Source organism: Anguilla rostrata, chromosome 17, assembly GCF_018555375.3.
Source record: "Anguilla rostrata isolate EN2019 chromosome 17, ASM1855537v3, whole genome shotgun sequence".
Lineage (NCBI taxonomy): Eukaryota > Metazoa > Chordata > Actinopteri > Anguilliformes > Anguillidae > Anguilla > Anguilla rostrata.
The window spans coordinates 30,431,314-30,454,130 of NC_057949.1; the positions used below are offsets into that span (position 1 = coordinate 30,431,314).

Sequence of the window (22,817 nt, forward strand, 5' to 3'; positions counted from 1 at the left end):
TAAGGCCTGCTGCAGCTCCATGGGGTTCATCCATCAACGCAGACACACTTTCTAACATCTAAAGATATGGCTGCCCTGAGGGGAGCCGCGATGGTTCAGACTTTAAGAGCTGGGAAGATGGCATTAACAAGGCAGTTAGGCTTTACGGCATAAATCCTCCGGTAACTAACTGCATGTGCAATCATTTGTTTTTCGAACCCTCGTGCACCCCGCTGGTTTGGCTTGGATGGCAATTTCTGCACCATATCGGTTCATCAGAAAAATGTCAAAGCGTCTTTCGCAACTTATTTGCGCTGTTTCATGCCAGTGCTTCAGACTGATGTGCTACAATTACAGAGTCCCAATGGCAGCCATGTGATCTGTCATCCACACAATGTATGGACATGTTCCCCCAAACCTTCTGCCATGCAGTTCTGTTGATCAATTAATCTTATTCAAAAAATGAATGTAATATTCAGGGTATTTAAATTCATTGCTACTTGTATTGGATCTAGTGGTTAAAGCGTTAACTGAATGAAGCAGCTACTTCCATATTTCCTCTGCCTCTGCTTATCATGAACGTTCTATGACTTCTTCTGGTAAATGCCATGCCAATCATTGCGGATCGTGCATTTCTTTAATGCCTAAAAGACAAGCCGCGTTTCCTGATGATTGACAGACCTAATTGTTAACTTTCAAGCGGAGCGGCAGCCCCGTCTCTGTGAAACGGACCTGAAAACGCAGCAGCCGCCGAATCCGAGCGCGAGCAGAGGTGGTCGCCGACAGTAACAGAATCTCACTGCCTTACCACCCGTCTGCTGTCACTCCGCCATGCCACACCCTGAATGTGAACAGAGGTTTTAATCGTGCTTTTAGAGTCTAGGAGAGCGTAACAAGGAAACGGGGAATTATGGGAGTTAATGAGTTTTCTGTATTTGCATTTATGTCGGTGTGTTTGTGGGCTTTAATTATGTCTGCGCCACTTAAACGCGGCACTTCTGAGGCATTTCACAAACTAGCTGGCTGCGGCGCGCGGTTTCGCACCAATCAACAGCAGATTGTTTGAATAAAACACGTTATTTAGAGGCTTTGCGACAGTATTATATTTTATTGCAAAACCATTTTCTACTGCATGGATTTTTTTAATTTAGTAGTTAATTAAATTCTATAAATATGTGATGATGTTTCTGGTCTCACTGGGTGCACTGAAAGGGATTTTTTTTTAAGAAAACGGCAAATTTCCAGGTTCGTGTGAACTGAGACCATAGAGTGACAACGGCAGCCAGCTGACCGCCCCGTATACTCACGCGCCTGAATCCCCGGACAGTGATAACGATGGTCTCCGTAATTGCCTTGTCGCTCAGAAGAAGCGGACAGCTGACACGCGATAATGGCAAGTGACTGGCCGCTCCGACCTGCAGCGGCCACGTGGTGCGCTTGATTGCCGAAGTTGTGCAGGCGACTGCAGGAGTTGATGTGATCGCGTCATAGGTGTTCTAGAACATAAATACCACAGACGAGGTGACCAAGAACATACGGCAGGATGCGCTGTCACGAGCACCTCATATAAGACAGGGAGACTTTTCTGCTGCAAAACCATTCACTAAATGAAATTAATTCCGATCATATGTTCCTTTACACTTGTGACTACATTTTAGCAGAAGAGATTTGTTGAAACATCCGATCGCATGCTGGTGTGTTTGTTTGCTTTGACCAAATATGAATTATATTCAGCACATTGAACTATTTCTTGCATATGCTCCCCGTTTACTCTTCTAATGAAAACAGAATGAACGGCTGTACTTAGGAAAGGAGACGCTTCCGTTCTGCGGCGGAGGCCCTGGCGCTGTTGGCGGGATATCTCTGGCAGCATTATTTATCCAAAGCTGTTATTTATCCTCAGCGGCAGGGCAAAGACACGCTGAGAATTTAATTGCTCTGAAAACAAATGCAGAATTCATCATTTGGCTACATATTCATCAGATGACACCGGCAATATGCAGGGCTTTTTGGAAAAACAAGTGTTCGATTAGCAACATGATTAAAACGGCCCAGCTCGTGCCCGCACATGCTGATTACGCAGGACCTTTAACTCCGCGTGGACCCGATATTTCGCGTCGTAAGTTGAAAGTCGTAAGTTCCGCGTGCGATAAGATGAAACGGCTGTGGTGGCAGATGAGTTTTGTTTGGCCTACTTTAAACCAAAATAGCTCAGTGAAGTCATCCCCATTTTGCAGAGCTATTTTCTAATTAGACCGAGTCATCTACAGGGATTGTGGTGTCAAGTCACGGTGAATGTAGATTCCCATGCTTACAATATGACAGTGCATAAATTTAGCCCTCATTATATCAACCTCCTTCAATACACCTCTCCCTCTCTTTCTCTCTCTCTCTCTCTCTCTCTCCCCCCCCCCTCTCTCTCTCTCCCTCTCTCTGTCTCAGGGCTGCACCCATTGAACCAGCTTCCATCTTTAACTCAGCAGTCTAAAAGGCACACGCATTTTTCAACACAAATGTATTATCAATGCATTTGCATTGACATTGGGCATTTAGCAGTCTCCCTCATCCAGGCCAGACACAGCTGACATTCTTCTGCATAAAATCCATTTGTGCAGCCGGATATTTTATTGAAGCCATTCAGGTTAAGTAGCTTTGCTCAAGGCTGCAATGACTGGGCCCCAGCTGGGAATTGAAATGACCCCTGAGTTTCTATACAATGCAGAAGAGCCCATAAGAAGATTTGGCTTATTATTATTTATTCGTAGAAATATCAACAGACGGTATTAAGACTACATTAAAAGTTGGAAAAACAGTAATGTTGCTTTTATTTGTCTTTGGGCTACTGTTATGAAATATCATGGATATTGTAGTGACATGTTACATATAGTGTCAATGATTGTTCCTTTGTGGTTACAGTTGAAAAGCAATTACTTTTTCCAATTTACTGATTTCTTTGGGGGGGGGGGGGCAGAATGCCGTTTGATTACCATTAAATTGCCTAAATGTGCATGAGAGTCGCCTGAGAACTGGGCCTTGTGTATGTCTCATAACAATGCAATGTGAGCAGAAGCGTAGGACTGGATCTGGGAATACTCCAGACAGGAAGTCCTCCAGGTCATTCCGAGAAGATTAATGAAAACTCCTGTTTATGCCTGTTTATCGTGAAAATCATTTCAGACACATCTCTTCTGCCCCCCCCCCCCCCCATCTGTATTTATAATATTTAATAATCTAAAACAATCAATAAAAAGTCACCTCATTTGGAATAATAACTGTAAATTATAATATATGTGTAAACGTAACACTAACATGACTTTTCTTTTTCAGCAATGCTGATAGTTACTATGACAACTTAAATTAATGTTCTGTAAAATTGCTGACAGAACAAGCACAGAACAAGTCATTTCAGATTGCCTCCAGGTTACATTACATGTGTAATATGACCATGATACCCATGAATAGGATGCCTGCCTCAGATCTATGGAACATATTGTGTCATTTCTGCTGCTGAGAAACCACGGGCAGGTTCTATATAGTCTCACCAGTGCAATCGGCCACGTGACCAGACAGGTGGAGGCATAACAGCGAGCGGGGCGGAGACAGGACAGCGAGCGGGGTGGAGACAGGACAGCGAGCGGGGCGGAGGCAGGACAGCGAGCGGGGAGGAGACAGGACAGTGAGCGGGGTGGAGACAGGACAGCGAGCGGGGAGGAGGCAGGACAGCGAGTGGGGTGGAGACAGGACAGCGAGCGGGGAGGAGACAGGACAGCGAGCGGGGAGGAGACAGGACAGTGAGCGGGGTGGAGACAGGACAGCGAGCGGGGAGGAGGCAGGACAGCGAGTGGGGTGGAGACAGGACAGCGAGTGGGGTGGAGACAGGACAGCGAGCGGGGAGGAGGCAGGACAGCGAGTGAGGTGGAGACAGGCGTAGCGAGCGGGGTGGAGACAGGACAGCGAGCGGGGTGGAGACAGGACAGCGAGCGGGGTGGAGACAGGACAGCGAGCGGGGTGGAGACAGGACAGCGAGCGGCACTCGGCCTTCCGGCGAGTCAGCGGCCGCTCTGATGCACGTGGCGTACTGATGTGTGACACGTGATCAATCTCCATTCCCCGCGAGCAGCGAGTGTCAAACATGAAGCGCAAGAGGAAGGGAAGCTGGGAAAAAAAGCAGGAGAATTCAGCCCACAGCCAGGAGATCGGAAGACTGCGTGCTCTTTACCTGAAGACAGCCGGCTAAAAGAGGAATTCCGTGGGAGTGAGTGCGAGCGGCGATGGAAATGAGTTTTTTCGAGAGTCGCTGGCGTGATTAAGAAGAGACGCGGGAGTGTCCCTGACGTGACGCTGCTTTGGCGAAGGGCTGCAGATGAACGGGACGGCGGTGGAGGTGACAGCACACTTGGAGCTTCTCCTTTAGTATTCGATGCTGGTCTGGCCCTGCCGGCCAAAGAACGTGGAAAAAAAATACTGGGCAAAGCTCTGTTTGGATTTCAAGTATGGTTGTGCGATTAGTTAAGACAAGAACATTTCCCAGACTTGTCTTACATTCTATTTTTGCTCCTATAAAGTTGTGTCAGGGTCACCGAAAAACCAGGGTGCCTGCATTCCATCCAGCAGGCCTCTCAAACCCGCCTCAGAGCGCCCGGCGTTTCCGCTGCAGATCTGTGCAACCATAGAACTTATGTAACTGACCAAACACGTTTGATAGCGATGGATAACAGTTTTTTAGACTGACCCTGCAATGCTTCTGACATTAAAAATATTACATCCGATGGGAATCTGGGAATCCAAAAAAAATGCATGACACATGTTGGAAAAATGTAGTTTAACATTCCCGGGATTGTTCTGGGAAAGCAAAATTAGTTTCCTGAGTGTGTAGGACACAGGAAAAACCTCACGAGTATCTGTGAAGCAGGAGGTTCCTATGGGACAGTGATACTGTGCGAGTTTGAGCACACGGGGTCTGTATGGGACAGTGATACTGGGCGAGTTTGAGCACAGGGGGTCTGTATGGGACAGTGATACTGGGCGAGTTTGAGCACACGGGGTCTGTATGGGACAGTGATACTGGGCGAGTTTGAGCACAGGGGGTCTGTATGGGACAGTGATACTGGGCGAGTTTGAGCACAGGGGGTCTGTATGGGACAGTGATACTGGGCGAGTTTGAGCACAGGGGGTCTGTATGGGACAGTGATATGGGCAGTTTGAGCACACGGGGTCTGATGGGACAAAGTGATACTGTGATGAGTTTGAGCACGGGTCTGTAGGGACAGTTGATGTGGACACGTAGTTCTGTGCACAGGGGTCTCGTATGGGACAGTGATACTGGGCGAGTTTGAGCACAGGGGTCTGTATGGGACAGTGAGACTGGGGGAGTTTGAGGCACAGGGGTTGGCATGGGACAGTGATACTGGTGAGTTTGAGCACAGGGGGTCTGTATGGGACAGTGATACTGGGCGAGTTTGAGCACAGGGGGTCTGTATGGGACAGTGATACTGGGGAGTTTGAGCACAGGGGTCTGTATGGGACAGTGATACTGGCGAGTTTGAGCACACGGGGTCTGTATGGGACAGTGATACTGGGCGAGTTTGAGCACAGGTGGTCTGTATGGGACAGTGATACTGGGCGAGTTTGAGCACAGGGGGTCTGTATGGGACAGTGATACTGGGCGAGTTTGAGCACAGGGGGTCTGTATGGGACAGTGAGACTGGGGGAGTTTGAGCACACGGGGTCTGTATGGGACAGTGATACTGTGTGAGTTTGAGCACAGGGGGTCTGTATGGGACAGTGATACTGTGTGAGTTTGAGCACAGGGGGTCTGTATGGGACAGTGATACTGTGTGAGTTTGAGCACACGGGGTCTGTATGGGACAGTGATACTGGTGAGTTTGAGCACAGGGGTCTGTATGGGACAGTGATACTGTGTGAGTTTGGGCACAGGGGGTCTGTATGGGACAGTGATACTGGGGGAGTTTGAGCACACAGGGTCTGTATGGGACAGTGATACTGTGCGAGTTTGAGCACAGGTGGTCTGTATGGGACAGTGATACTGGGCGAGTTTGAGCACAGGGGGTCTGTATGGGACAGTGATACTGGGCGAGTTTGAGCACAGGGGGTCTGTATGGGACAGTGATACTGGGCGAGTTTGAGCACAGGGGGTCTGTATGGGACAGTGATACTGTGCGAGTTTGAGCACAGGGGGTCTGTATGGGACAGTGATACTGGGCGAGTTTGAGCACAGGGGGTCTGTATGGGACAGTGATACTGGGCGAGTTTGAGCACAGGGGGTCTGTATGGGACAGTGATACTGTGTGAGTTTGAGCACAGGGGGTCTGTATGGGACAGTGATACTGTGCGAGTTTGAGCACAGGGGGTCTGTATGGGACAGTGATACTGGGCGAGTTTGAGCACAGGGGGTCTGTATGGGACAGTGATACTGGGGGAGTTTGAGCACACGGGGTCTGTATGGGACAGTGATACTGGGCGAGTTTGAGCACAGGGCAGCAAACCCCACAAACTGAAGTGAATCCCAAAGAAATCTGTCCTCCAAACTGCATTTGGGTCACTGATCTCACTTAACCCTTTAAGTTGTAAGATGACAAATACTCTGCCCTGCGTCATGATTTGGCTCCATACTGCACAATTTTAGGTTTATAATCAGACAATTGACATGCAATTAAAGTGCTAATGTAACAATCACTACTGATAACTGAAAGCAGAGGAGTTCTGGAACACTGGGCTCCTTATGTAGCTCTGCTTAACCCTTTGAAGAGTGGGTTTTTTAGAATGTTTTTTCACAATTCTAAGTCAGTGTTCTAGAACTCCTCTGCCAGACCAGAGGGATGTTGGTGTTCTCCAACCACAGTGTAGCATCACTGGTGACACGTGCACACACTCTTGGTCCCATTCCGGGGTTTGGATGCAGCCCCCCCCCCCCCCCGCTCGGGGCCCTGCTCACTCCACCAGCTCCGCCCCCCCCCCCTCCCCCCCGCTCGGGGCCCTGCTCACTCCACCAGCTCCGCCCGCCCGCCCGCCCGCCCGCCCGCCACTGAGCGGACTGGTTGCCTAGCACCGCCCGGCAGCGCCGCGGAACAGTTCGTCGTCAAGGTTATCCGCGCGCGGTTCTGCCCCAGCCGCCATTGTCTCCTTTCAGCCCATGTTTTCAGTGGAGAAGCTGATCAGAACCCGGGCGCATCAATCACCTGCTAATGATGAGCGTGCGGACCTAATGATCTTTAAAGCATAATCACTCTTTCTGCTGGGGGGGGGTGCGTATAGCTGCAGACGGCTGCTGCAAGATTAAAACAGGAATGATGTTTACAGTCATTAGAGTGGAGCTTATCGCTAAATAAAGGATTTTAAGAAACATCCGCTGAAGAAACATCCGCTTTTTATTTAATTTGGTCTCAATGGAACGTGAGTTTGGTTGATTATCTGCTTGCATCATCCCTGAACCTGTTATTCAGCATGTTGTGGGTTTGCATGACAAATCAGTCAATCAATGATTTGATTAATCAATCAAGTGATCAATCAAATGCATGTTATACATATAAATACATACAGGACATTGGAGAGCTTGAGGAGAAGTGGCCTGGGTATGTTTCCCTCTCATCTAGATCATTATAATACAGTTTACTGGTAAAGAGGGGGCTGCAGGTTCACTTCTCACACTGAGCTCTGTGCGGCTGCCCAGGGAGGACTGTGTCTCAGGAGCTGGAGCAAGACCAGGGTAGGCCAAGTCCACGGATACCTGCCCAGTCTGTAAACTAAAGACGTGTCCATAGATACCTGCCCAGTCTGTAAACTAAGAGCGAGTCCACAGATACCTGCCCAGTCGAAAGGTGTGGAGACCCAGTTCACTGGCCTTTTTGTCTGACAGCTCAACAAGTGCATTAGCTAGTACAACGGAGACATCACACCCCAGATTCAGTACAGCGGTTTACTTAGTCCTTGTGTACGGATCCTCCCTTCTAGAGTCAGTACAGCTGTTTACTTAGTCCCTGTGTACACCCTGTTAGTGGTGTCCTCCCTTGTGATCAATGGCATCTGATTCATAGTGGAAACACCACGGCCACCCTCAAACTTACCCAAAGGCTCACACAAACATCCAGGGGGTGACGGCAGCGAAGGCAAACTTGGGATTACCGGCAAACAATAGAGCCTCCATTTTGTGCCAACAGATCTTGAAGTACCAGTGATTCAATGCTTGATTAACCCTTCAAAGTTAGTTGAGTAAGTTTTTTTAAATGTTTTTTTTTTGTTCAAAATTCTAAGTCAGTATTCTAGAACTCCATTGCTGTCAGTCACCAGTAGCGATTGTGACATCAGCATTAGAATGTGCAGCTATGAGCATTCTAATCACATGCTTGTGATGTCACACCCCTTTAAAGGGTAATGAATGGAAAGCTCTGGCAGATGAAATGGGGGACGAGTCGGGGTCCACTGTTCGGCTGCAAGGTGCGCCCCGTGTTTCAGAAGCAGGACTGGTAACGCCTTTACCTCGCCAGAGGCAAAAGCGAAAATCACCCATCACTCACCCACCCCCTGAGCAGAGTCTTGTAAAAGACAGACATATGACCAATAAACAGTGTGGTGTTGCAATAAAAAGAAGTATAAGTACCGTTCTGATGCTTTTCTTCAGCAACTGTTCTGGTTGTCATGCTAAGGATGTTGTCCTACTGTTAAATTATGTCTTTTTACGATGCTTAATCACACTGATTAATACGGAACTGAAAGTCACATCTTTAGGACTTGTCATGGTTTTGCTGTATAGAATTTCTTTGGCTGTGAATATGTAGATTGTAGATTGCATGTGAGATATAATCTTTCCCAGCTTGATCTTTAAAATATGCGTGTTCCCTGGTCTGTGTTTTTACTCTTCATATCCATTCACCTGCCAGATTTCCTTCTTCAGTAACGTGACCACCCACAACTCCAGTAGCAGAGGATTAGTCAGTAAAACCACCACTTTTGATAATAAAAAAAACACTTAAAATGGATTATCTTCTTCAGCACTATCTTTACGTCAACAAGATTATCCCACTTCAGTCAAAGCCTCCAAGTATTGTCTCAGCCAATAGATAAAGAGAAATGTTGACCATGTGACCTGACCTCCCATATATCAGGGCCAGATCACACCTGCCAGTGGCGGTCTGTGATATGAACTCAACCTCAGTGACTCCAGTGATGACACAGTTATTTATCACTTTATTACAGTTACACACTGTTATTAAAATAATATCTCACGCTCCCGAATACCTAACAAACTAGATTCAAAGCAGTTAATGTGATTCAAAATCTGAAATCTCCATTGAAATGTGAAACAATACCATCAAATGTTTACTGTTTACTGTGTGCAAATGGAAATGACCGTCTTGACTATTTTCTGATGTTTACTTTCTGATGTTAAAATCATATGTTTGCACAAGTGAAAATAGTTTTTGTAGTTTTGTGATTTATGATTGTGTAAAAATATTATTATGGATTACACATGAGCTTTTGTACTTGCGCATGCAATTACAACTAGACAACTGAGAGTTTTGTGTGGGACTTCATAAACAGGAAATAAGTGTGCAGATGCACAACATTAGTAACCACGATAAAACAAATTTCTGAAAGAACAAAATTAATTTAACTGAACCTCAAAACAAGTGATACAAAACCGAATGAAAAGAGCAGTGGGATCACAAGCAGAGGATAATAACCTGCAATATTCAGCTGCTTTGATCTATAATGAGTTCTGTACAATAATATTAGTATTTAGAAAAGACAATTACTGGATTACGGCTTTTATAGAGTGAATTAGTTTGTTGATAAAGATTAATATGAAGTCCAAAGGGTAAACTCAAGCATGTAGAAAAGCCATATTAATGGAATCACAGTCAGGAATCAGACTAGCTCATCTTCAAAAGCAGGTCACATGAGCATTACTTGTACCCTTCTGTCAAAACACAGCCATCCATCAAGAGCAACGGTGGACCTCTGTTTCTCGTGCAGACGAAATTCAAACCGCGGGGATACATAACCCTGTGAACTGCATAATGAATGCACTGGCCCGTTACATCGCTGCGCGTGCTCAGGTTTACTGTAATTGCGCTGCTAATCTGCTAGATGTGCTGTCGGTGTGTCGTAACAAACATCACACCTCGGGGCGCGGGTCAAGTGTGATCTGACAGCCCCATCTATTAAAAAGTGCGTAGCATGAATTCAGACAGCTTGCGTGCCACCCTCGTTTTCGGGTGTTCGTGGTGTATTCTCCAATGCCCGATTCAGGAACCTGTTCAGAACAGCTGATCTAAGAGTGCTAAATGACCGCTATCCTCCTTATTGTGAAGACGCGTCTGTGTAGCGCCACTCGAGCGCGGCTGGCTCTGCCATTCTGAGAGACGTTCAGGAGGAAATGGCAATGCTGTACCCCTTTGTACGCTCTACTCCGCGAGCGCTCTTTCATTAGCGCTGTTTGAAAATGCCATTTGCGCGGAACTGATAAAGAACGGTTTCCATGGCAACCCACACGGATACTCGGTGCGTCTGCATTTGTATGTGTGTGCGTGTGTGAGTGAGAGAGTGTGTGCCTGTATGTGTTTATGTGTGTTCAATTGTTTATATACACGTGTGCGTGATCATGCATGTGCCTGCATATCTGTGCGTGTATGCATACGTGTGGTGTGTGTATGTGCATATGTTTGCGTGTACATGCACGCGTGTGTGTGTGTTTGTGCATGCGTGTGGTGTGTGTTTACGTGTGCATGCATGCAGGTGTGTGTGTGTGTGTTTATGCATGCATAGGGGTGTGTGTGTGCATGCATGTATGTGTGTGTGTGCATGCATGTATGTGTGTGTGTGCATGTGTGTGTGCGTGTGTGCTTGTGTGTGTGCCTGTGTTGTGTCTGTGTGCGTGTGTTTATGTATATGTTTGTGTGCGTGTGTGTGTGTGTGCCTGTGTGTGTGTGTGTGTGTGTGTGTGTGTACCTGTGTGTACCTGTGTGTGTGCGTGTGTCTGTGTGTGTCTGTGTCTGTGTGTGTGTGTGTGTGTGTGTGTGTGCCTGTGTGTGTGTGTGTGCGTGTGTGTGTGTGTGCCTGCTACAGGGTGAGAACTGATAGCCTTTTGACTCCCACAGCTGCAGCTAAGAGGCCAGATTCACACCCCAGGCAGGGGAACCTCACCCTGTCAGCGCGGGGGGGGGGGGGGGGGGGGGGGGAGTTCGGCCGCCGTGATGAGATTCTGCCCACAGGGAGGCTCTGATCAGACCCAGATATCATATCTTCATTATAATGGGCCAGGAGAGGCTCAGGGTGATAAAAACTCAACTGTTCTGGCTATAAACAAGCTGATAAGGACTGAATGGAGGGAGTCTATCTTAGCTGTAAATACTCTCTTTCTCATACTGATACAGGGAGGGGATGCATTTTGGTTCTTATGTACCCTATCACTGTAATTCATATGATGCGCCAATGTACGTGTGATTCTGTAATTTGTTCTTTTACTGGTAAAATGTGTGATTAATATTCCAAAAGGTAACCAGAACAATGACCCATCTGTTTGGAATTATTTCATCTGTCTGCGTCAGAGGTACGTCCTACTTGTCTTGTTTCACCTCGTCTCATCTTTAAAACGCCAGTTTTTTTAAATAAGGAGCTTGGGAAACCACCAAAATTCTCTCTCTCCCCCTCCCCCCTCCCTCCTAAAATTCCCGTTGATGAAAGCCTTCTGGTCGTCTGCTGTGAAATAAACTCTTTCTGCCACTAGGGGGCGAGCGTAGCCGTGTGCGGGCAGGCAGAGCGCACAAAGAAAACGTAAATATTTACTGTGTAACCCAAGAGAGTTGACTTAAAGGGGGCGATGCTCTAGCGAAAATGTTCTCTTTGGTGAAATTGAGCCAGGCAGTTAGAGTGCTGACTGTTTCTTTCAATCCAAACCACTTTGAGAACAATGTATAGAAAATTGTCCATTGTGCTGCCTTGACCCCCTTTTTAATAGGCCTAAATAAATAACGACTATGCAACTGTTAATCTGAAAAGGGGAAGGGAAGTATTCGATGACTTCGTAATTAATCATTTCATTCTTCAGGGATTTTTCTATGCAACTAACTCCAACGAGAGAAAACAGGTTTGCTGCAACATTAAAGTGCACTTGACAGAGGTTGTCATGAATAGGCCTCTATGTGAAAATAGACAGCGAGGGACCAGAAAACACAACGGCTTTTCAGCTGTAAATGTAATGAATGAGCTGTGAATTGAGAGGCTTGAAGTTTGAAACTGCGTTATGCTTTATTCAGTAAGATTAGGACAGATCGTGGTAATTCTGAAATAGCATCCATAGCATCTTCTCCCCCCCGCAGATTTCCCAGGTTTCTGATTTTTCCCCCATCTACGCGTATTACCGAAGTCCTGGTGATGACGTCACAGAACGGTGTTGGAACGCTGTGGCCTTTAGATGAGCCCGGGGGGAGCATGGCGTACTGGCGCTGCTGAGCTGGGGACTCGGATCCTGTCCTGCTTGTCTGCAGTGGCGAGGCTTCCTCTGGGCTTCGGTGGCCCTGGACTGGAATGTTGTTGTGACCTGAAAGTGCTTCCAACCTAAAAGAAAAAATACATGTAAAAAAACTTGAACTGTGGCCTAGTTTGTGTCATGGAGGACCCCATGATGAAATACAGAAATAGGATACTGACAAGGGGAACACGGTGGACGGAGAGATAGATAGCATGAATACCAGCACAGGCACTATGGTGATACACACGCTAGCATCATGCACTCTTACTGTAAGCCCAGCACAGGCACTATGGTGATACACACGCTAGCATCATGCACTCTTACTGTAAGCCCAGCACAGGCACTATGGTGATACATACGCTAGCATCATGCACTCTTACTGTAAGCCCAGCACAGGCACTATGGTGATACACACGCTAGCATCATGCACTCTTACTGTAAGCCCAGCACAGGCACTATGGTGATACACACGCTAGCATCATGCACTCTACTGTAAGCCAGCACAGGCACTATGGTGATACACACGCTAGCATCATGCACTCTACTGTAAGCCCAGCACAGGCACTATGGTGATAATACGCTAGCATCATGCACTCTTACTGTAAGCCCAGCACAGGCACTATGGTGATACACACGCTAGCATCATGCACTCTTACTGTAAGCCCAGCACAGGCACTATGGTGATACACACGCTAGCATCATGCACTCTTACTGTAAGCCCAGCACAGGCACTATGGTGATACACACGCTAGCATCATGCACTCTTACTGTAAAAGCTCTCATGGTTGCGCTTGCACTTCCTGTGCTCCAGTATGAGATTAAGGAAGGGTGAGTGTTTCCCTCGGATCAATATGAGCACTGTGCACATGCACGTATCTGATTGGCTGAACGCTGATCTTGCCACTGTCAGCTCCACACTTCATCACATACAGCGAGTTGGGCTGGTAGTTTGACCCTTACGCTCGTGGTCTTGCGGTCCTTGTGTTGGGCATTAAATACATTTGACCATGACAGCTTCCTGTGTCGTATGTCATTGAGTAATATGGTTTGGGAAATACAGCACATCTATACTGATCATCATTCAGATAGGCAAGATTGTCATGGAAAAATGTGGCGCTGAAATGAAGTACATTTGCAGACACTGGGAATGACAGCCTGTGTGGTTCATCACCCCCCCCCCCCCCATCCCTGCTTTCACTATTAACGGCTGCCTCAGTCTCACTGATGGAGAAATCCCCCCCATGGAAATGCATTATAGACTCCAGAGCATCTTTTACAGCTAAAAGCCCTGCAGCTCGGCCCTCCTGCAATCAGTTCTGCTGCATAAAAACACAGTCTGTGTGTGTGTGTGTGTGTGTGTGTGCTTGTGCGTTTGTGTTTGTGTGCGTGTGTGTGTGCATGTGTGTGTGTGTGTGTGTGTATGTGCCTGTGTGTGTGTGTGTTTACGTGTGCGCGTATCTGCATGTGTGTGTTTGTGTGTGTATGCATGTGTGTGTGTGTGTGTGTGTGCTTGTGCGTTGGTGTTTGTGTGCGTGTGTGTGTGCATGTGTGTGTGTGTGTTTTTGTTTGTGTGTGCGCGTATGTGCATGTGTGAGTGTGTGCATGTGCGTGTGTGTGTGTGTTTGTGGGTGTGTGTGTGTGCGCGTATGTGCATGTGTGTGTGCACGTGTGTTTGTGTTTGTGTGTGTGTGTGTGTTTGCGTGTGTGCATGTGTGTGTATGTGTGTGTGCATGTGCGTGTGTGCATGTGTGTGGGTGTGTGCATGTGTGTGTGTGTATGTGTGTGCATGTGTGTTTGTGTTTGTGTGTGTATGTGTGTGTGCATGTGTGCGTGTGCATGTGTGTGTGTTTGTGTGTGGGTGTGTGTGTGTGTGTGTGCATGTGTGTGTGTGTGTGTGCATGTGTGTTTGTGTTTGTGTGTGTGTGTGTTTGCGTGTGTGTGTGTGTGTGTGTGTAAACTGAGCAGGAGATGACCCGGCTTGTTTTGATGTGAATCTTCATGTAAAATCTGTTTTTCAGGCATTGCAGGGCTTATTGGAGATGGGAACGGCATGGGGTGTGCCAGTGACATTTGTACTATGGAGGGGGGTAATCATATGAACTGGGTTTATGTATTAAAGTAAATAAGCAATAAAACACAGAATGCTGTTTGGTTAAAAAATTATCTTCATAACCCCTTCGATTTGACTTTGTTTTATGAAAAAATGATATACATTTGGACCACTCAGGAAGCAACAGACTTGGCAGATTAGCAATTCCCAATTTAAAAAAGAAAAAAGAAAACCCAAAATAGCAATTTTAATGTCCAGTGCCAAGTCTGTCTGTTCTTCTCATAAAAGTATGGTTAGAGGATGCACTGGGACTGTGTGGGTGTGTAAGATGTCCATTCATATGGCTAAACTGCCAGCATGTCCCTGAGAAATGTCTTTAAAGGTTCCCCAAGTCAGGCTAATGCTGGGAAAGTGGTGAGATGACGTAGCCTGAGAGTTTGACATTGCTAATCCTTGCATAACAATGGAATCCAGAGGCACAACACAAGTGCTAACGCGAGCCCCCCCCCCTCAACTTCCCCAACCACCCCGTGGGCACGGGGGAGGTTCTAGAAGTCTCCATTTTCCTCCACAGGCCAGCAGTTCATAGGGAGGGCCACTGACAAGAGCATTCTGGGAAACCAACAGACGCAGGGAAATGTGGCGCAGTCGGAGCTGAGAGTGGCGGGTTTTTGTGGTAGGTTTTTTGGCGGCTTCTTGCGATGCCTTCAGCGTCCACACAGGAAACGGCCGCTTACACATCCAGACTGTTCCATGTGCTTGGAGGACACGCCGCTGACACCAGGGAGCGAAACTGGAGTACGAATTAAATAACAGAAATTCTGAGATATAAACACTTCGAGAATGGAGGTCAATCAGAACTCTGATATGTTCATAACTTTGAAAATGATGTGAAACAGAAACAATTTAATGAATAATATAATACAGCACAATTAACTTTTGTTTGAAACAAAAAAATTGGCTTATCTCATTTTGCAGTACTATATTAATATTCCATTATGACCTTTATAACAGTCAGATTTATGAACATCTGTTTTCTTTGGCCTCTTCCACAAACAGTTTGATTTTGCTCTTGCCCTTTATATCAAACACTGATGATTTTTTCATCAATGGAATGTGTGAGAAATCTATCCTTTTATGTCTAGGTTTTTTGCATCAGTGAGAATACATAGCCTGAGAAGGCTTTAATCAAAAAAAAAAACTTGGCTTCCTGATCAGTCCATAACTCTGAGCCGGTTACACAATATAAAAGAGAAACAGGGAGAGAGGGAGTGAGAGAGAGAGAGGGAGACAGGGAGTGAGAGAGAGAGGGAGAGATAGAGGGAGACAGGGAGTGAGAGAGAGAGAGTGAGAGTGAGAGAGATAGAGGGAGAGAGAGAGATATAGAATGAGTGAGAGAGAGGGAGAGAGAGAGAGTCTTTTCTGTGTAGTACAGACCCACGCACGCCCTGTCTAAAGCATTCAGTGCTGCTGCTGGCGCAGAGGAGCTGGAGGCCGCTTGGTTAAATGGCCAGTGCTGCTCTGACCGGTCAGTCTGGTTCTTCTAGCAGGAGAGAAGGCAAGGGAATGGAGAGGTGAATTGTGTGTGTGTGGAGGGGGGGGTGTTTGGTGTCCACCCCCCCCCCCCGACCTCTGTGTCACCTATTCCTCCTGCTGTTTGGCAGTAAGGGCTTGCAGTGAGGAGAGGGGCCTTGTCGCCCCAGAGCCCCCCCTGCCCCCCCCCCGCAGAGATGAGAGGGAGGCCTGGTGCACACCGTCAGGGATTACATCACCCAGCGCTGCGCCACACAAAGAATGACAATGGGGCAAAATCAACAGGACCCTGCCCCGGGGGGGGTTGGACCACCCCCAGGCACCCAGCCTCCAGCCTGGGACTAGTTCACAACCACACTCCCTCTTTCTTCTTTTCTCTTTCTTTTTTCTTTTCCATCTGTGCTGTGATCTAATGTGGATTACCTCCCCCCTACCTCCCAGTGAGAGCTGGGGGGGTAACTCCAGAAGCCCCTCCCAACCCCCCCTTCCCCCCCCCCTCCAGGCATCCAGGTGTGACTCAGGTGCAGTCATGGATTGCTGGGCTGGGGGAGAAAGGGGAAGGAGGTCCTGGCGGAGGTCCGCTGCACACAGAGCGGATCCCCCGCTGGGACCCCGTTCGCTCGGGGTCTTCCTCTCCTAACAGGGCAGCTCCGTCCCCTAACCCTAACCCTAACCCTAACCCTAACAGGGCAGCTCCGTCCCCTAACCCTAACCCTAACCCTAACAGGGCAGCTCCGTCCCCTAACCCTAACCCTAACCCTAACAGGGCAGCTCCGTCCCCTGACCCTAACCCTCTGTTATTCATGGAGGAGCATCTCCACGCCACAAACGGGATGTTGGGGCGTTTCAGTTTCGGTTTAAGAAGCTGTGAGGCTGGAATTCGGGGGAGTTTGTGCGCTAGGGTTCCGCAGGAAGTCAGCATATATTGTCAGGAATCCCAGGAAGCAGAAACGGAGGGAGGGAGGGAGACAGGCAGTGACAGAGAGAGAAGGAAGGAGTGAGAGAGAGACCGATAGAGAGAGAGAGAGAGAGAGAGGGAGAGAGGGTGAGACAGAGAGAGAGAGAGAGAGAGAGAGGGAGAGAGACTGAGAGACAGACAAATAGAACGAGAAGGTGAGACAGAGGGACAGGGAGAGAGAGAGGGAGAGAGGGTGAGAGAGAGAGAGATAGGGAGAGAGGGACAGGGAGAGAGAGAGGGAGAGAGGGTGAGAGAGAGAGAGATAGGGAGAGAGGGTGAGAGAGAGAGAGAGAGAGAGAGGGAGAGATAATGTGGGAAAGGAGAAGGGGAGCAGACAGGCATCTGGCCGAGCAGGGACATGTAGACCTTGAGAGATGAGAGGGTCCGTGGCCAGGCCTTTGGGCTATTACTGCTGCAGATTGAAATGCTCCATAATAACACTCATCAGCCTGGACTAACGGGGCAAATGGAACAGAAATCACATTTAAGAGCTGTGCTCTGACCCTGACTTTCATTAGCATTCCCGTCCCGCGCACGCTTCTCCAACACTGCAGTTTAAATGAAAATTAAGTCTTAAGTGGCCACGCCTGTCAGTCAGCCTCTCTCGTACATTAAGTCTCTGAAAATGAATTTGCGGGAATAAGCAAGCCGCCGTAATGCCACTCGGAGCCCCCCCGCCCCCCCCCGTAAAGTCCGAACGCCCCCTTCCCGTCCGAGACAGAGGCTCGGGGCCAGAATTGAGCGGCTAACTGTCAGGCTTCGGTCCAGGACAGAAGGCCCGCTTTGGAACAGGAGAAGCCTGACATATCTGTGGCAGTGAAAGCGTGACAGTGGACCAGATGTTTCCCTCAAATGAATGCTTCGCTAAATCGCTCGACTTTTCAGCTGATGGAGATGAGGGTGGGGTGGGGTGAGGTGTGGGGGTGGGAGGAGGGGGTGGATGAAGGTACTGAAAATGAGCTGCTAGATTGTAAGTTTACAGGGTTAGCAGATCAGGTAGTGGTTAGAGCACTGGACTGTGGACCAGGTTCACAGTTACTATGTCGTCTTTTCAATACATTGCCATAATTACACTGGTAAAGATTGGTCACAGAATGTCTGAGACCTAATACTCCAATAAAAGTGTCAGCTGAATGAGAATGCATATAAACTCATAAGATCTTTATTTCTTAAAAGTAGTCAAGAGAACTGACTTTGCAGCTTCCTGCTCTCTCTGAACAGTTCTGACCCCGCCCCCGAGCTGCGGGCTGAGTTCTGACCCCGCCCCCGAGCTGCGGGCTGAGTTCTGACCACACCCCCGAGCTGCGAGCTGAGCTCTGACCCCGCCCCCGAGCTGCGGGCTGAGTTCTGACCACGCCCCCGAGCTGCGGGCTGAGTTCTGACCCCGCCCCCGAGCTGCGGGCTGAGTTCTGACCACGCCCGCGAGCTGCGGGCTGAGTTCTGACCCCGCCCCCGAGCTGCGGGCTGAGTTCTGACCACGCCCCCGAGCTGCGGGCGGTGGCTCGAAGGAAAGGTCCCGCGATCATGTAGGCCACACTCTCCAGTGAGCAGGGAGGTGACACCCCGCCGCTCTCTCACCCACAGACCTCCCAATCTCACCGCAGTCCGAACGGAGGGGATGGTGTTTGCCACCAACACTGTGTGCTGCGGTGCTGTCGGGTTTTCTGTGGTTCTGCGGTGCTGTCGGGTTTTTACGGCACATAAAAACACTGTTTCCCTCTGCAAACAGCGGCTTTGCGTTTCTGCATTCTGCTGCTGAAAAAAAGAACTGAATGCACCGCAGTCACATGCCTTCCAAGAGAAGAGAGGAGCAAGAGACTGTGAGAGAGAGAGAGCAAGAAAGAGAATGAGAATGAGTGAGAGAAAGAGAGAGCGAGAGAAAGACAGAGAGACAGACATAGAAACAGAGAGAGAGACATAGAGGAAGGGGGAGAGAGAGTGATGGAGGGAGAGCATGAGAGAGAGAGACCTACAGAGAGAGAGAGAGAGACATAGAGGAAAGGGGAGAGAGAGAGATAGAGGGAGAGAGGGAGAGAGAGAGATGGGTGCAGTATAGTCAGAGATAGAGGAATTTGGAACTGTGCTCCCGGAATGTTGCAAAGAAGGTTTCCATGGCGACCGGCTCAGCAGAATGCAGCTCCTCAGAAGGTGGCAGGAACTGAGAGTGGCCATGCTGCTCCCTAACGCTGCCGCTAACGCTGCCGCTAATGCTAACGCTGCCACTAACGCTGCCGCTAATGCTAACGCTGCCACTAACGCTGCCGCTAATGCTAACGCTGCCACTAACGCTGCCACTAATGCTAACGCTGCCGCTAACGCTGCTGCTAACGCTGCCGCTAATGCTAACGCTGCTGCTAATGCTAACGCTTTCACTAACGCTGCTGCTAACGCTAATGTTGTCGCTAACGCTAATGCTGCCATGCTCTGACAGGGACCTGGCAGCGCCTTCATCACCAGACTAAACAGTCGCCATCAGCCCTCCTCCGGGACCTGCATTAGGCTCATACTGCACTGCATTACCACAATTCAGGGCCAGTAATTGGACAAAAGGCCATCAGACCTGTGGCAAAAGTAAATTAGGATGTTTAATGTAGACATGCAGACACTCATATACATACAAACACACACACACACACACACACACATAATGAGATAAGGCAATATGTAGTCCTAATATCCCAAAGACCAGATCAGGGAGGGACATTTATATGGGTGGGAAAACATTAGGTGGGCTCATCAGAATCCAAATCGCCAACCAGCAATGGCACAAAAAACTTTAGCATAATGTGGTTTGGTCTTACTACACGTCTGGCTATTCTGTAGTAATGCACAGTGCTGATTAATAGAGGTGTGTTTGGTCATGTCTTGTGTATGCTGCTGCCTGCTATGCTGGTAGTTTTGTAGTTGACACAGTGCCTGCTTCACCCTGCCAAAGGTTCAACACGGCGCAGAAACCTCTGCTGGGGGAAGATGGTGGTCTGGATGAAATAGCTTATTTATTATTTTCACACAGTTTTTTCCAGGCCAAAGATATCTACGTTATTATTACTATGCTTAAAAGATATCATTACCTATAGCAATGATGCAGCATTGAGTGCACACTTTTGTGTGCGCAGTGGGAGATTTTATATTGTATATAAATATTTGGCATATTGACGGTAAATACACAAGCGTAAGCTTACCAAAGTCTTAAGCTTGCATGCAGGCAGCAGTAGATTTGTGGCGCTGGCTGGCTGGCTGGCAGATGTTCCTTCCCTCAGTCCTAAAACCTTTTTGTTTGACCATCAGCCATCAGCATCCATCTCTCAGACACACTGCAGACGCTGGGGAAGATTCACATCGCCGGATAATGAAACACCAAAGTAAACCACAATCAAATTAGCCTTCCAGGGTTCACAGGGTCCTGGCTTGCGCCACAAATTGCAAGGAGGAAGGGTTGAGAGGGATGTTTTGTCTCCAAACTATAAACTAACACCGGTCAAGTTTTATTCAGTTGCCATGGTTCTGTGTGTGTGTGTGTGTGTGTCTATATCTGTAGATATACAGATATGAGACTTTAAAAGGCACAAGTCAGTTTTGCAAATGAGAATGTCTGTGAGCCCTTGTGTAATATGGGCAGGACCTTATATATTAATTCAGTAATCTAAAAAATAAATAAATAAATAAATAAATAAAAAATACAAGCGTATGACGTAGCGCCCAGGCGAACAGCTGCGGGAGAACCTTCCGTTTCAGTGAATGAAAAGACATGAGGTGAAGCTCACTGAAGTGCCTTGGCAACGCCTATTTCCACACAGTATGTTAGCTCCTTATAATTATTGCAAATCGTTGATATGCATATCCCATGTATGTAAGGATAGAAAGCAATCATGCATAAATATTTTTAAAACGGTGGAATGGGATCACGAGAAAACGTTCCATTCCTGTATCCACAAAACAATTAACGAATGAAACAGGTACTATTGTGTAAATTATTTACAGACAAAAAAGATTTGCAGGTGTCAAGTAGCACCTTTATTGTCTTGCAAGAAGGCTATTCCTATTTCGAATCGAATAGCATTTGAAATTAAATTTATCAGCCTATAAGTATAAATTAAGATACGAGTGCTGATACTGTCATAACTTATCTCCGTTACATCGCTTAGAAGTTCCGTTATTAGAAAAACATTTTAGCACACCTCTCTCAAGAGGTTGCTTATTATAATTGGTTGTGCACTTAATGACATCGCAGCGGCAATGCTACTGTAACCAAACACTCACAATGATCCAGGGTGGTATTCCTACAAAAAGGCGAGTAGAAATATTTTATGTCTTTAATATTAGCTATCGTATATTTATTAATTCTTGATTATGGCGCAACCAAAAAATTTCACTATCCGTGTCAATTTCAAAGGCTTAGTTAGACCGGAAGTGGGTAGGTACAGATGAACCACACCTGTGTATGATTGAGAGTAAAGGTGTAGGCCTAGTCAGGCTGCCCTTCCTTGTTGAATCTTAAAATAACATTTAAGCTATCCAGCTGGGCTGTTTTGCTGTATTGTGGCTTGGAAACGTCAACTTCAAAAGTAAGTGTCTTCTTGACATTTAAAAATGTTAAAGATCTATTACAGTCATTCTCTTTTGTTAAATTTCGCGATGTTTCAAGTAGAGTGAGTCACGACCAAGTCGCCTGAACAGTTTCAGAATCATGCCAAACGACTAGCCGGCTCACTAATCTAGCTATCCCTAACATATTTGGATTTCCTGCAAACATATTCCTGCAATTTTATGAAGATGTTTTTGCCACTCCTAACTCTTACAACGGCCTTCTCGCGTATTTTCTTTACGGTTTTTTTTTTTTAAACCGCGAGTTTTATTGCAAATAAGGGTTTTTGGCCAGTAGCAGGTTGCTTCTATAGGCTTGTGCTACCAAACTGGAAATTGAGAGCGGGTATCAGAGGACGTTGGAGATTCCGGGTCAGTTGATAATTGTCTGTGATCTGGTGTTGCTTAATATATCATGATCTGTTTTTCCTTGTGTCATGGATATCTGAAAGTCATTTGAAAGTCATGAAAATCAGTATGGTAACTGCCTGAGCAAAGAGCTGTATGCTAGGCCTATTATGAGCCCTTCAGAGGCCTAAAAATGCACCACAGTATGCTTTGCTGTGGGCTACACTAAAATGCAGATTCCATCGATAATAACAGCCTTAACTATAACTTTTGTCAAATGATTTTGTTACAAATCAGCTGACAGGCCTCCACCTTTATTTTAAAAAGCAGACTGACTGAAATGCCTTCAAACATGTGAACTAGCTGGCAAAACAAATGCTTGTATCTAATTGTTTGATAATGTGGCAGTGTCAAAATCAGCATCATGCAGGCGACTGTATATATTTTAAATGTTAACACATGCATGTTAAGTTGTTGCATTCCCTGTTGGTCTGCGGCACAGTGATGGTGTTCTCAGAGTTTAGCGCGCTTGTTGCCAGTATGCCACAGAAGCTGCTGCAGTGCTTCGAGTCGTGACGCGATCCCGAGAATGGCAACAGTAGGCCTTCAGTTAATCACTACTTGGTAAATGGTACTTAAGACAGTTTGGACTTTTAGAAGCACGTGCACAAGTCACCGTGAGGCTGGTGTGAGCGTAGATCACATGATTCTTTTGACTTGAGCTGAATCAAAATGGCCTCTTGTGGTGCATTTCTGGTGGTAATTTTTTAAAATCTCCTAGCATCCTTTCCTAGAATGGAAGGCAAACCCGGTCAAATATACGAGAAATTGACGTGTGGAATCACGTGTTGTCAAGGTGGGCTCAATCCAGTTGG

General features: G+C 47.3%; 1 long non-coding RNA gene across 1 annotated transcript in view; it reads left to right on the plus strand.

Annotated features, from left to right (window-relative positions):
* Positions 1–21,431: 21,431 nt before the first annotated feature.
* Positions 21,432–22,817, plus strand: part of LOC135243953 (uncharacterized) — a 90,240-nt gene continuing 88,854 nt past the window's right edge. The window contains exon 1 of the long non-coding RNA XR_010326859.1: positions 21,432–21,575. This is a non-coding gene — a long non-coding RNA (uncharacterized LOC135243953). The remainder of the gene's footprint in view (positions 21,576–22,817) is intronic.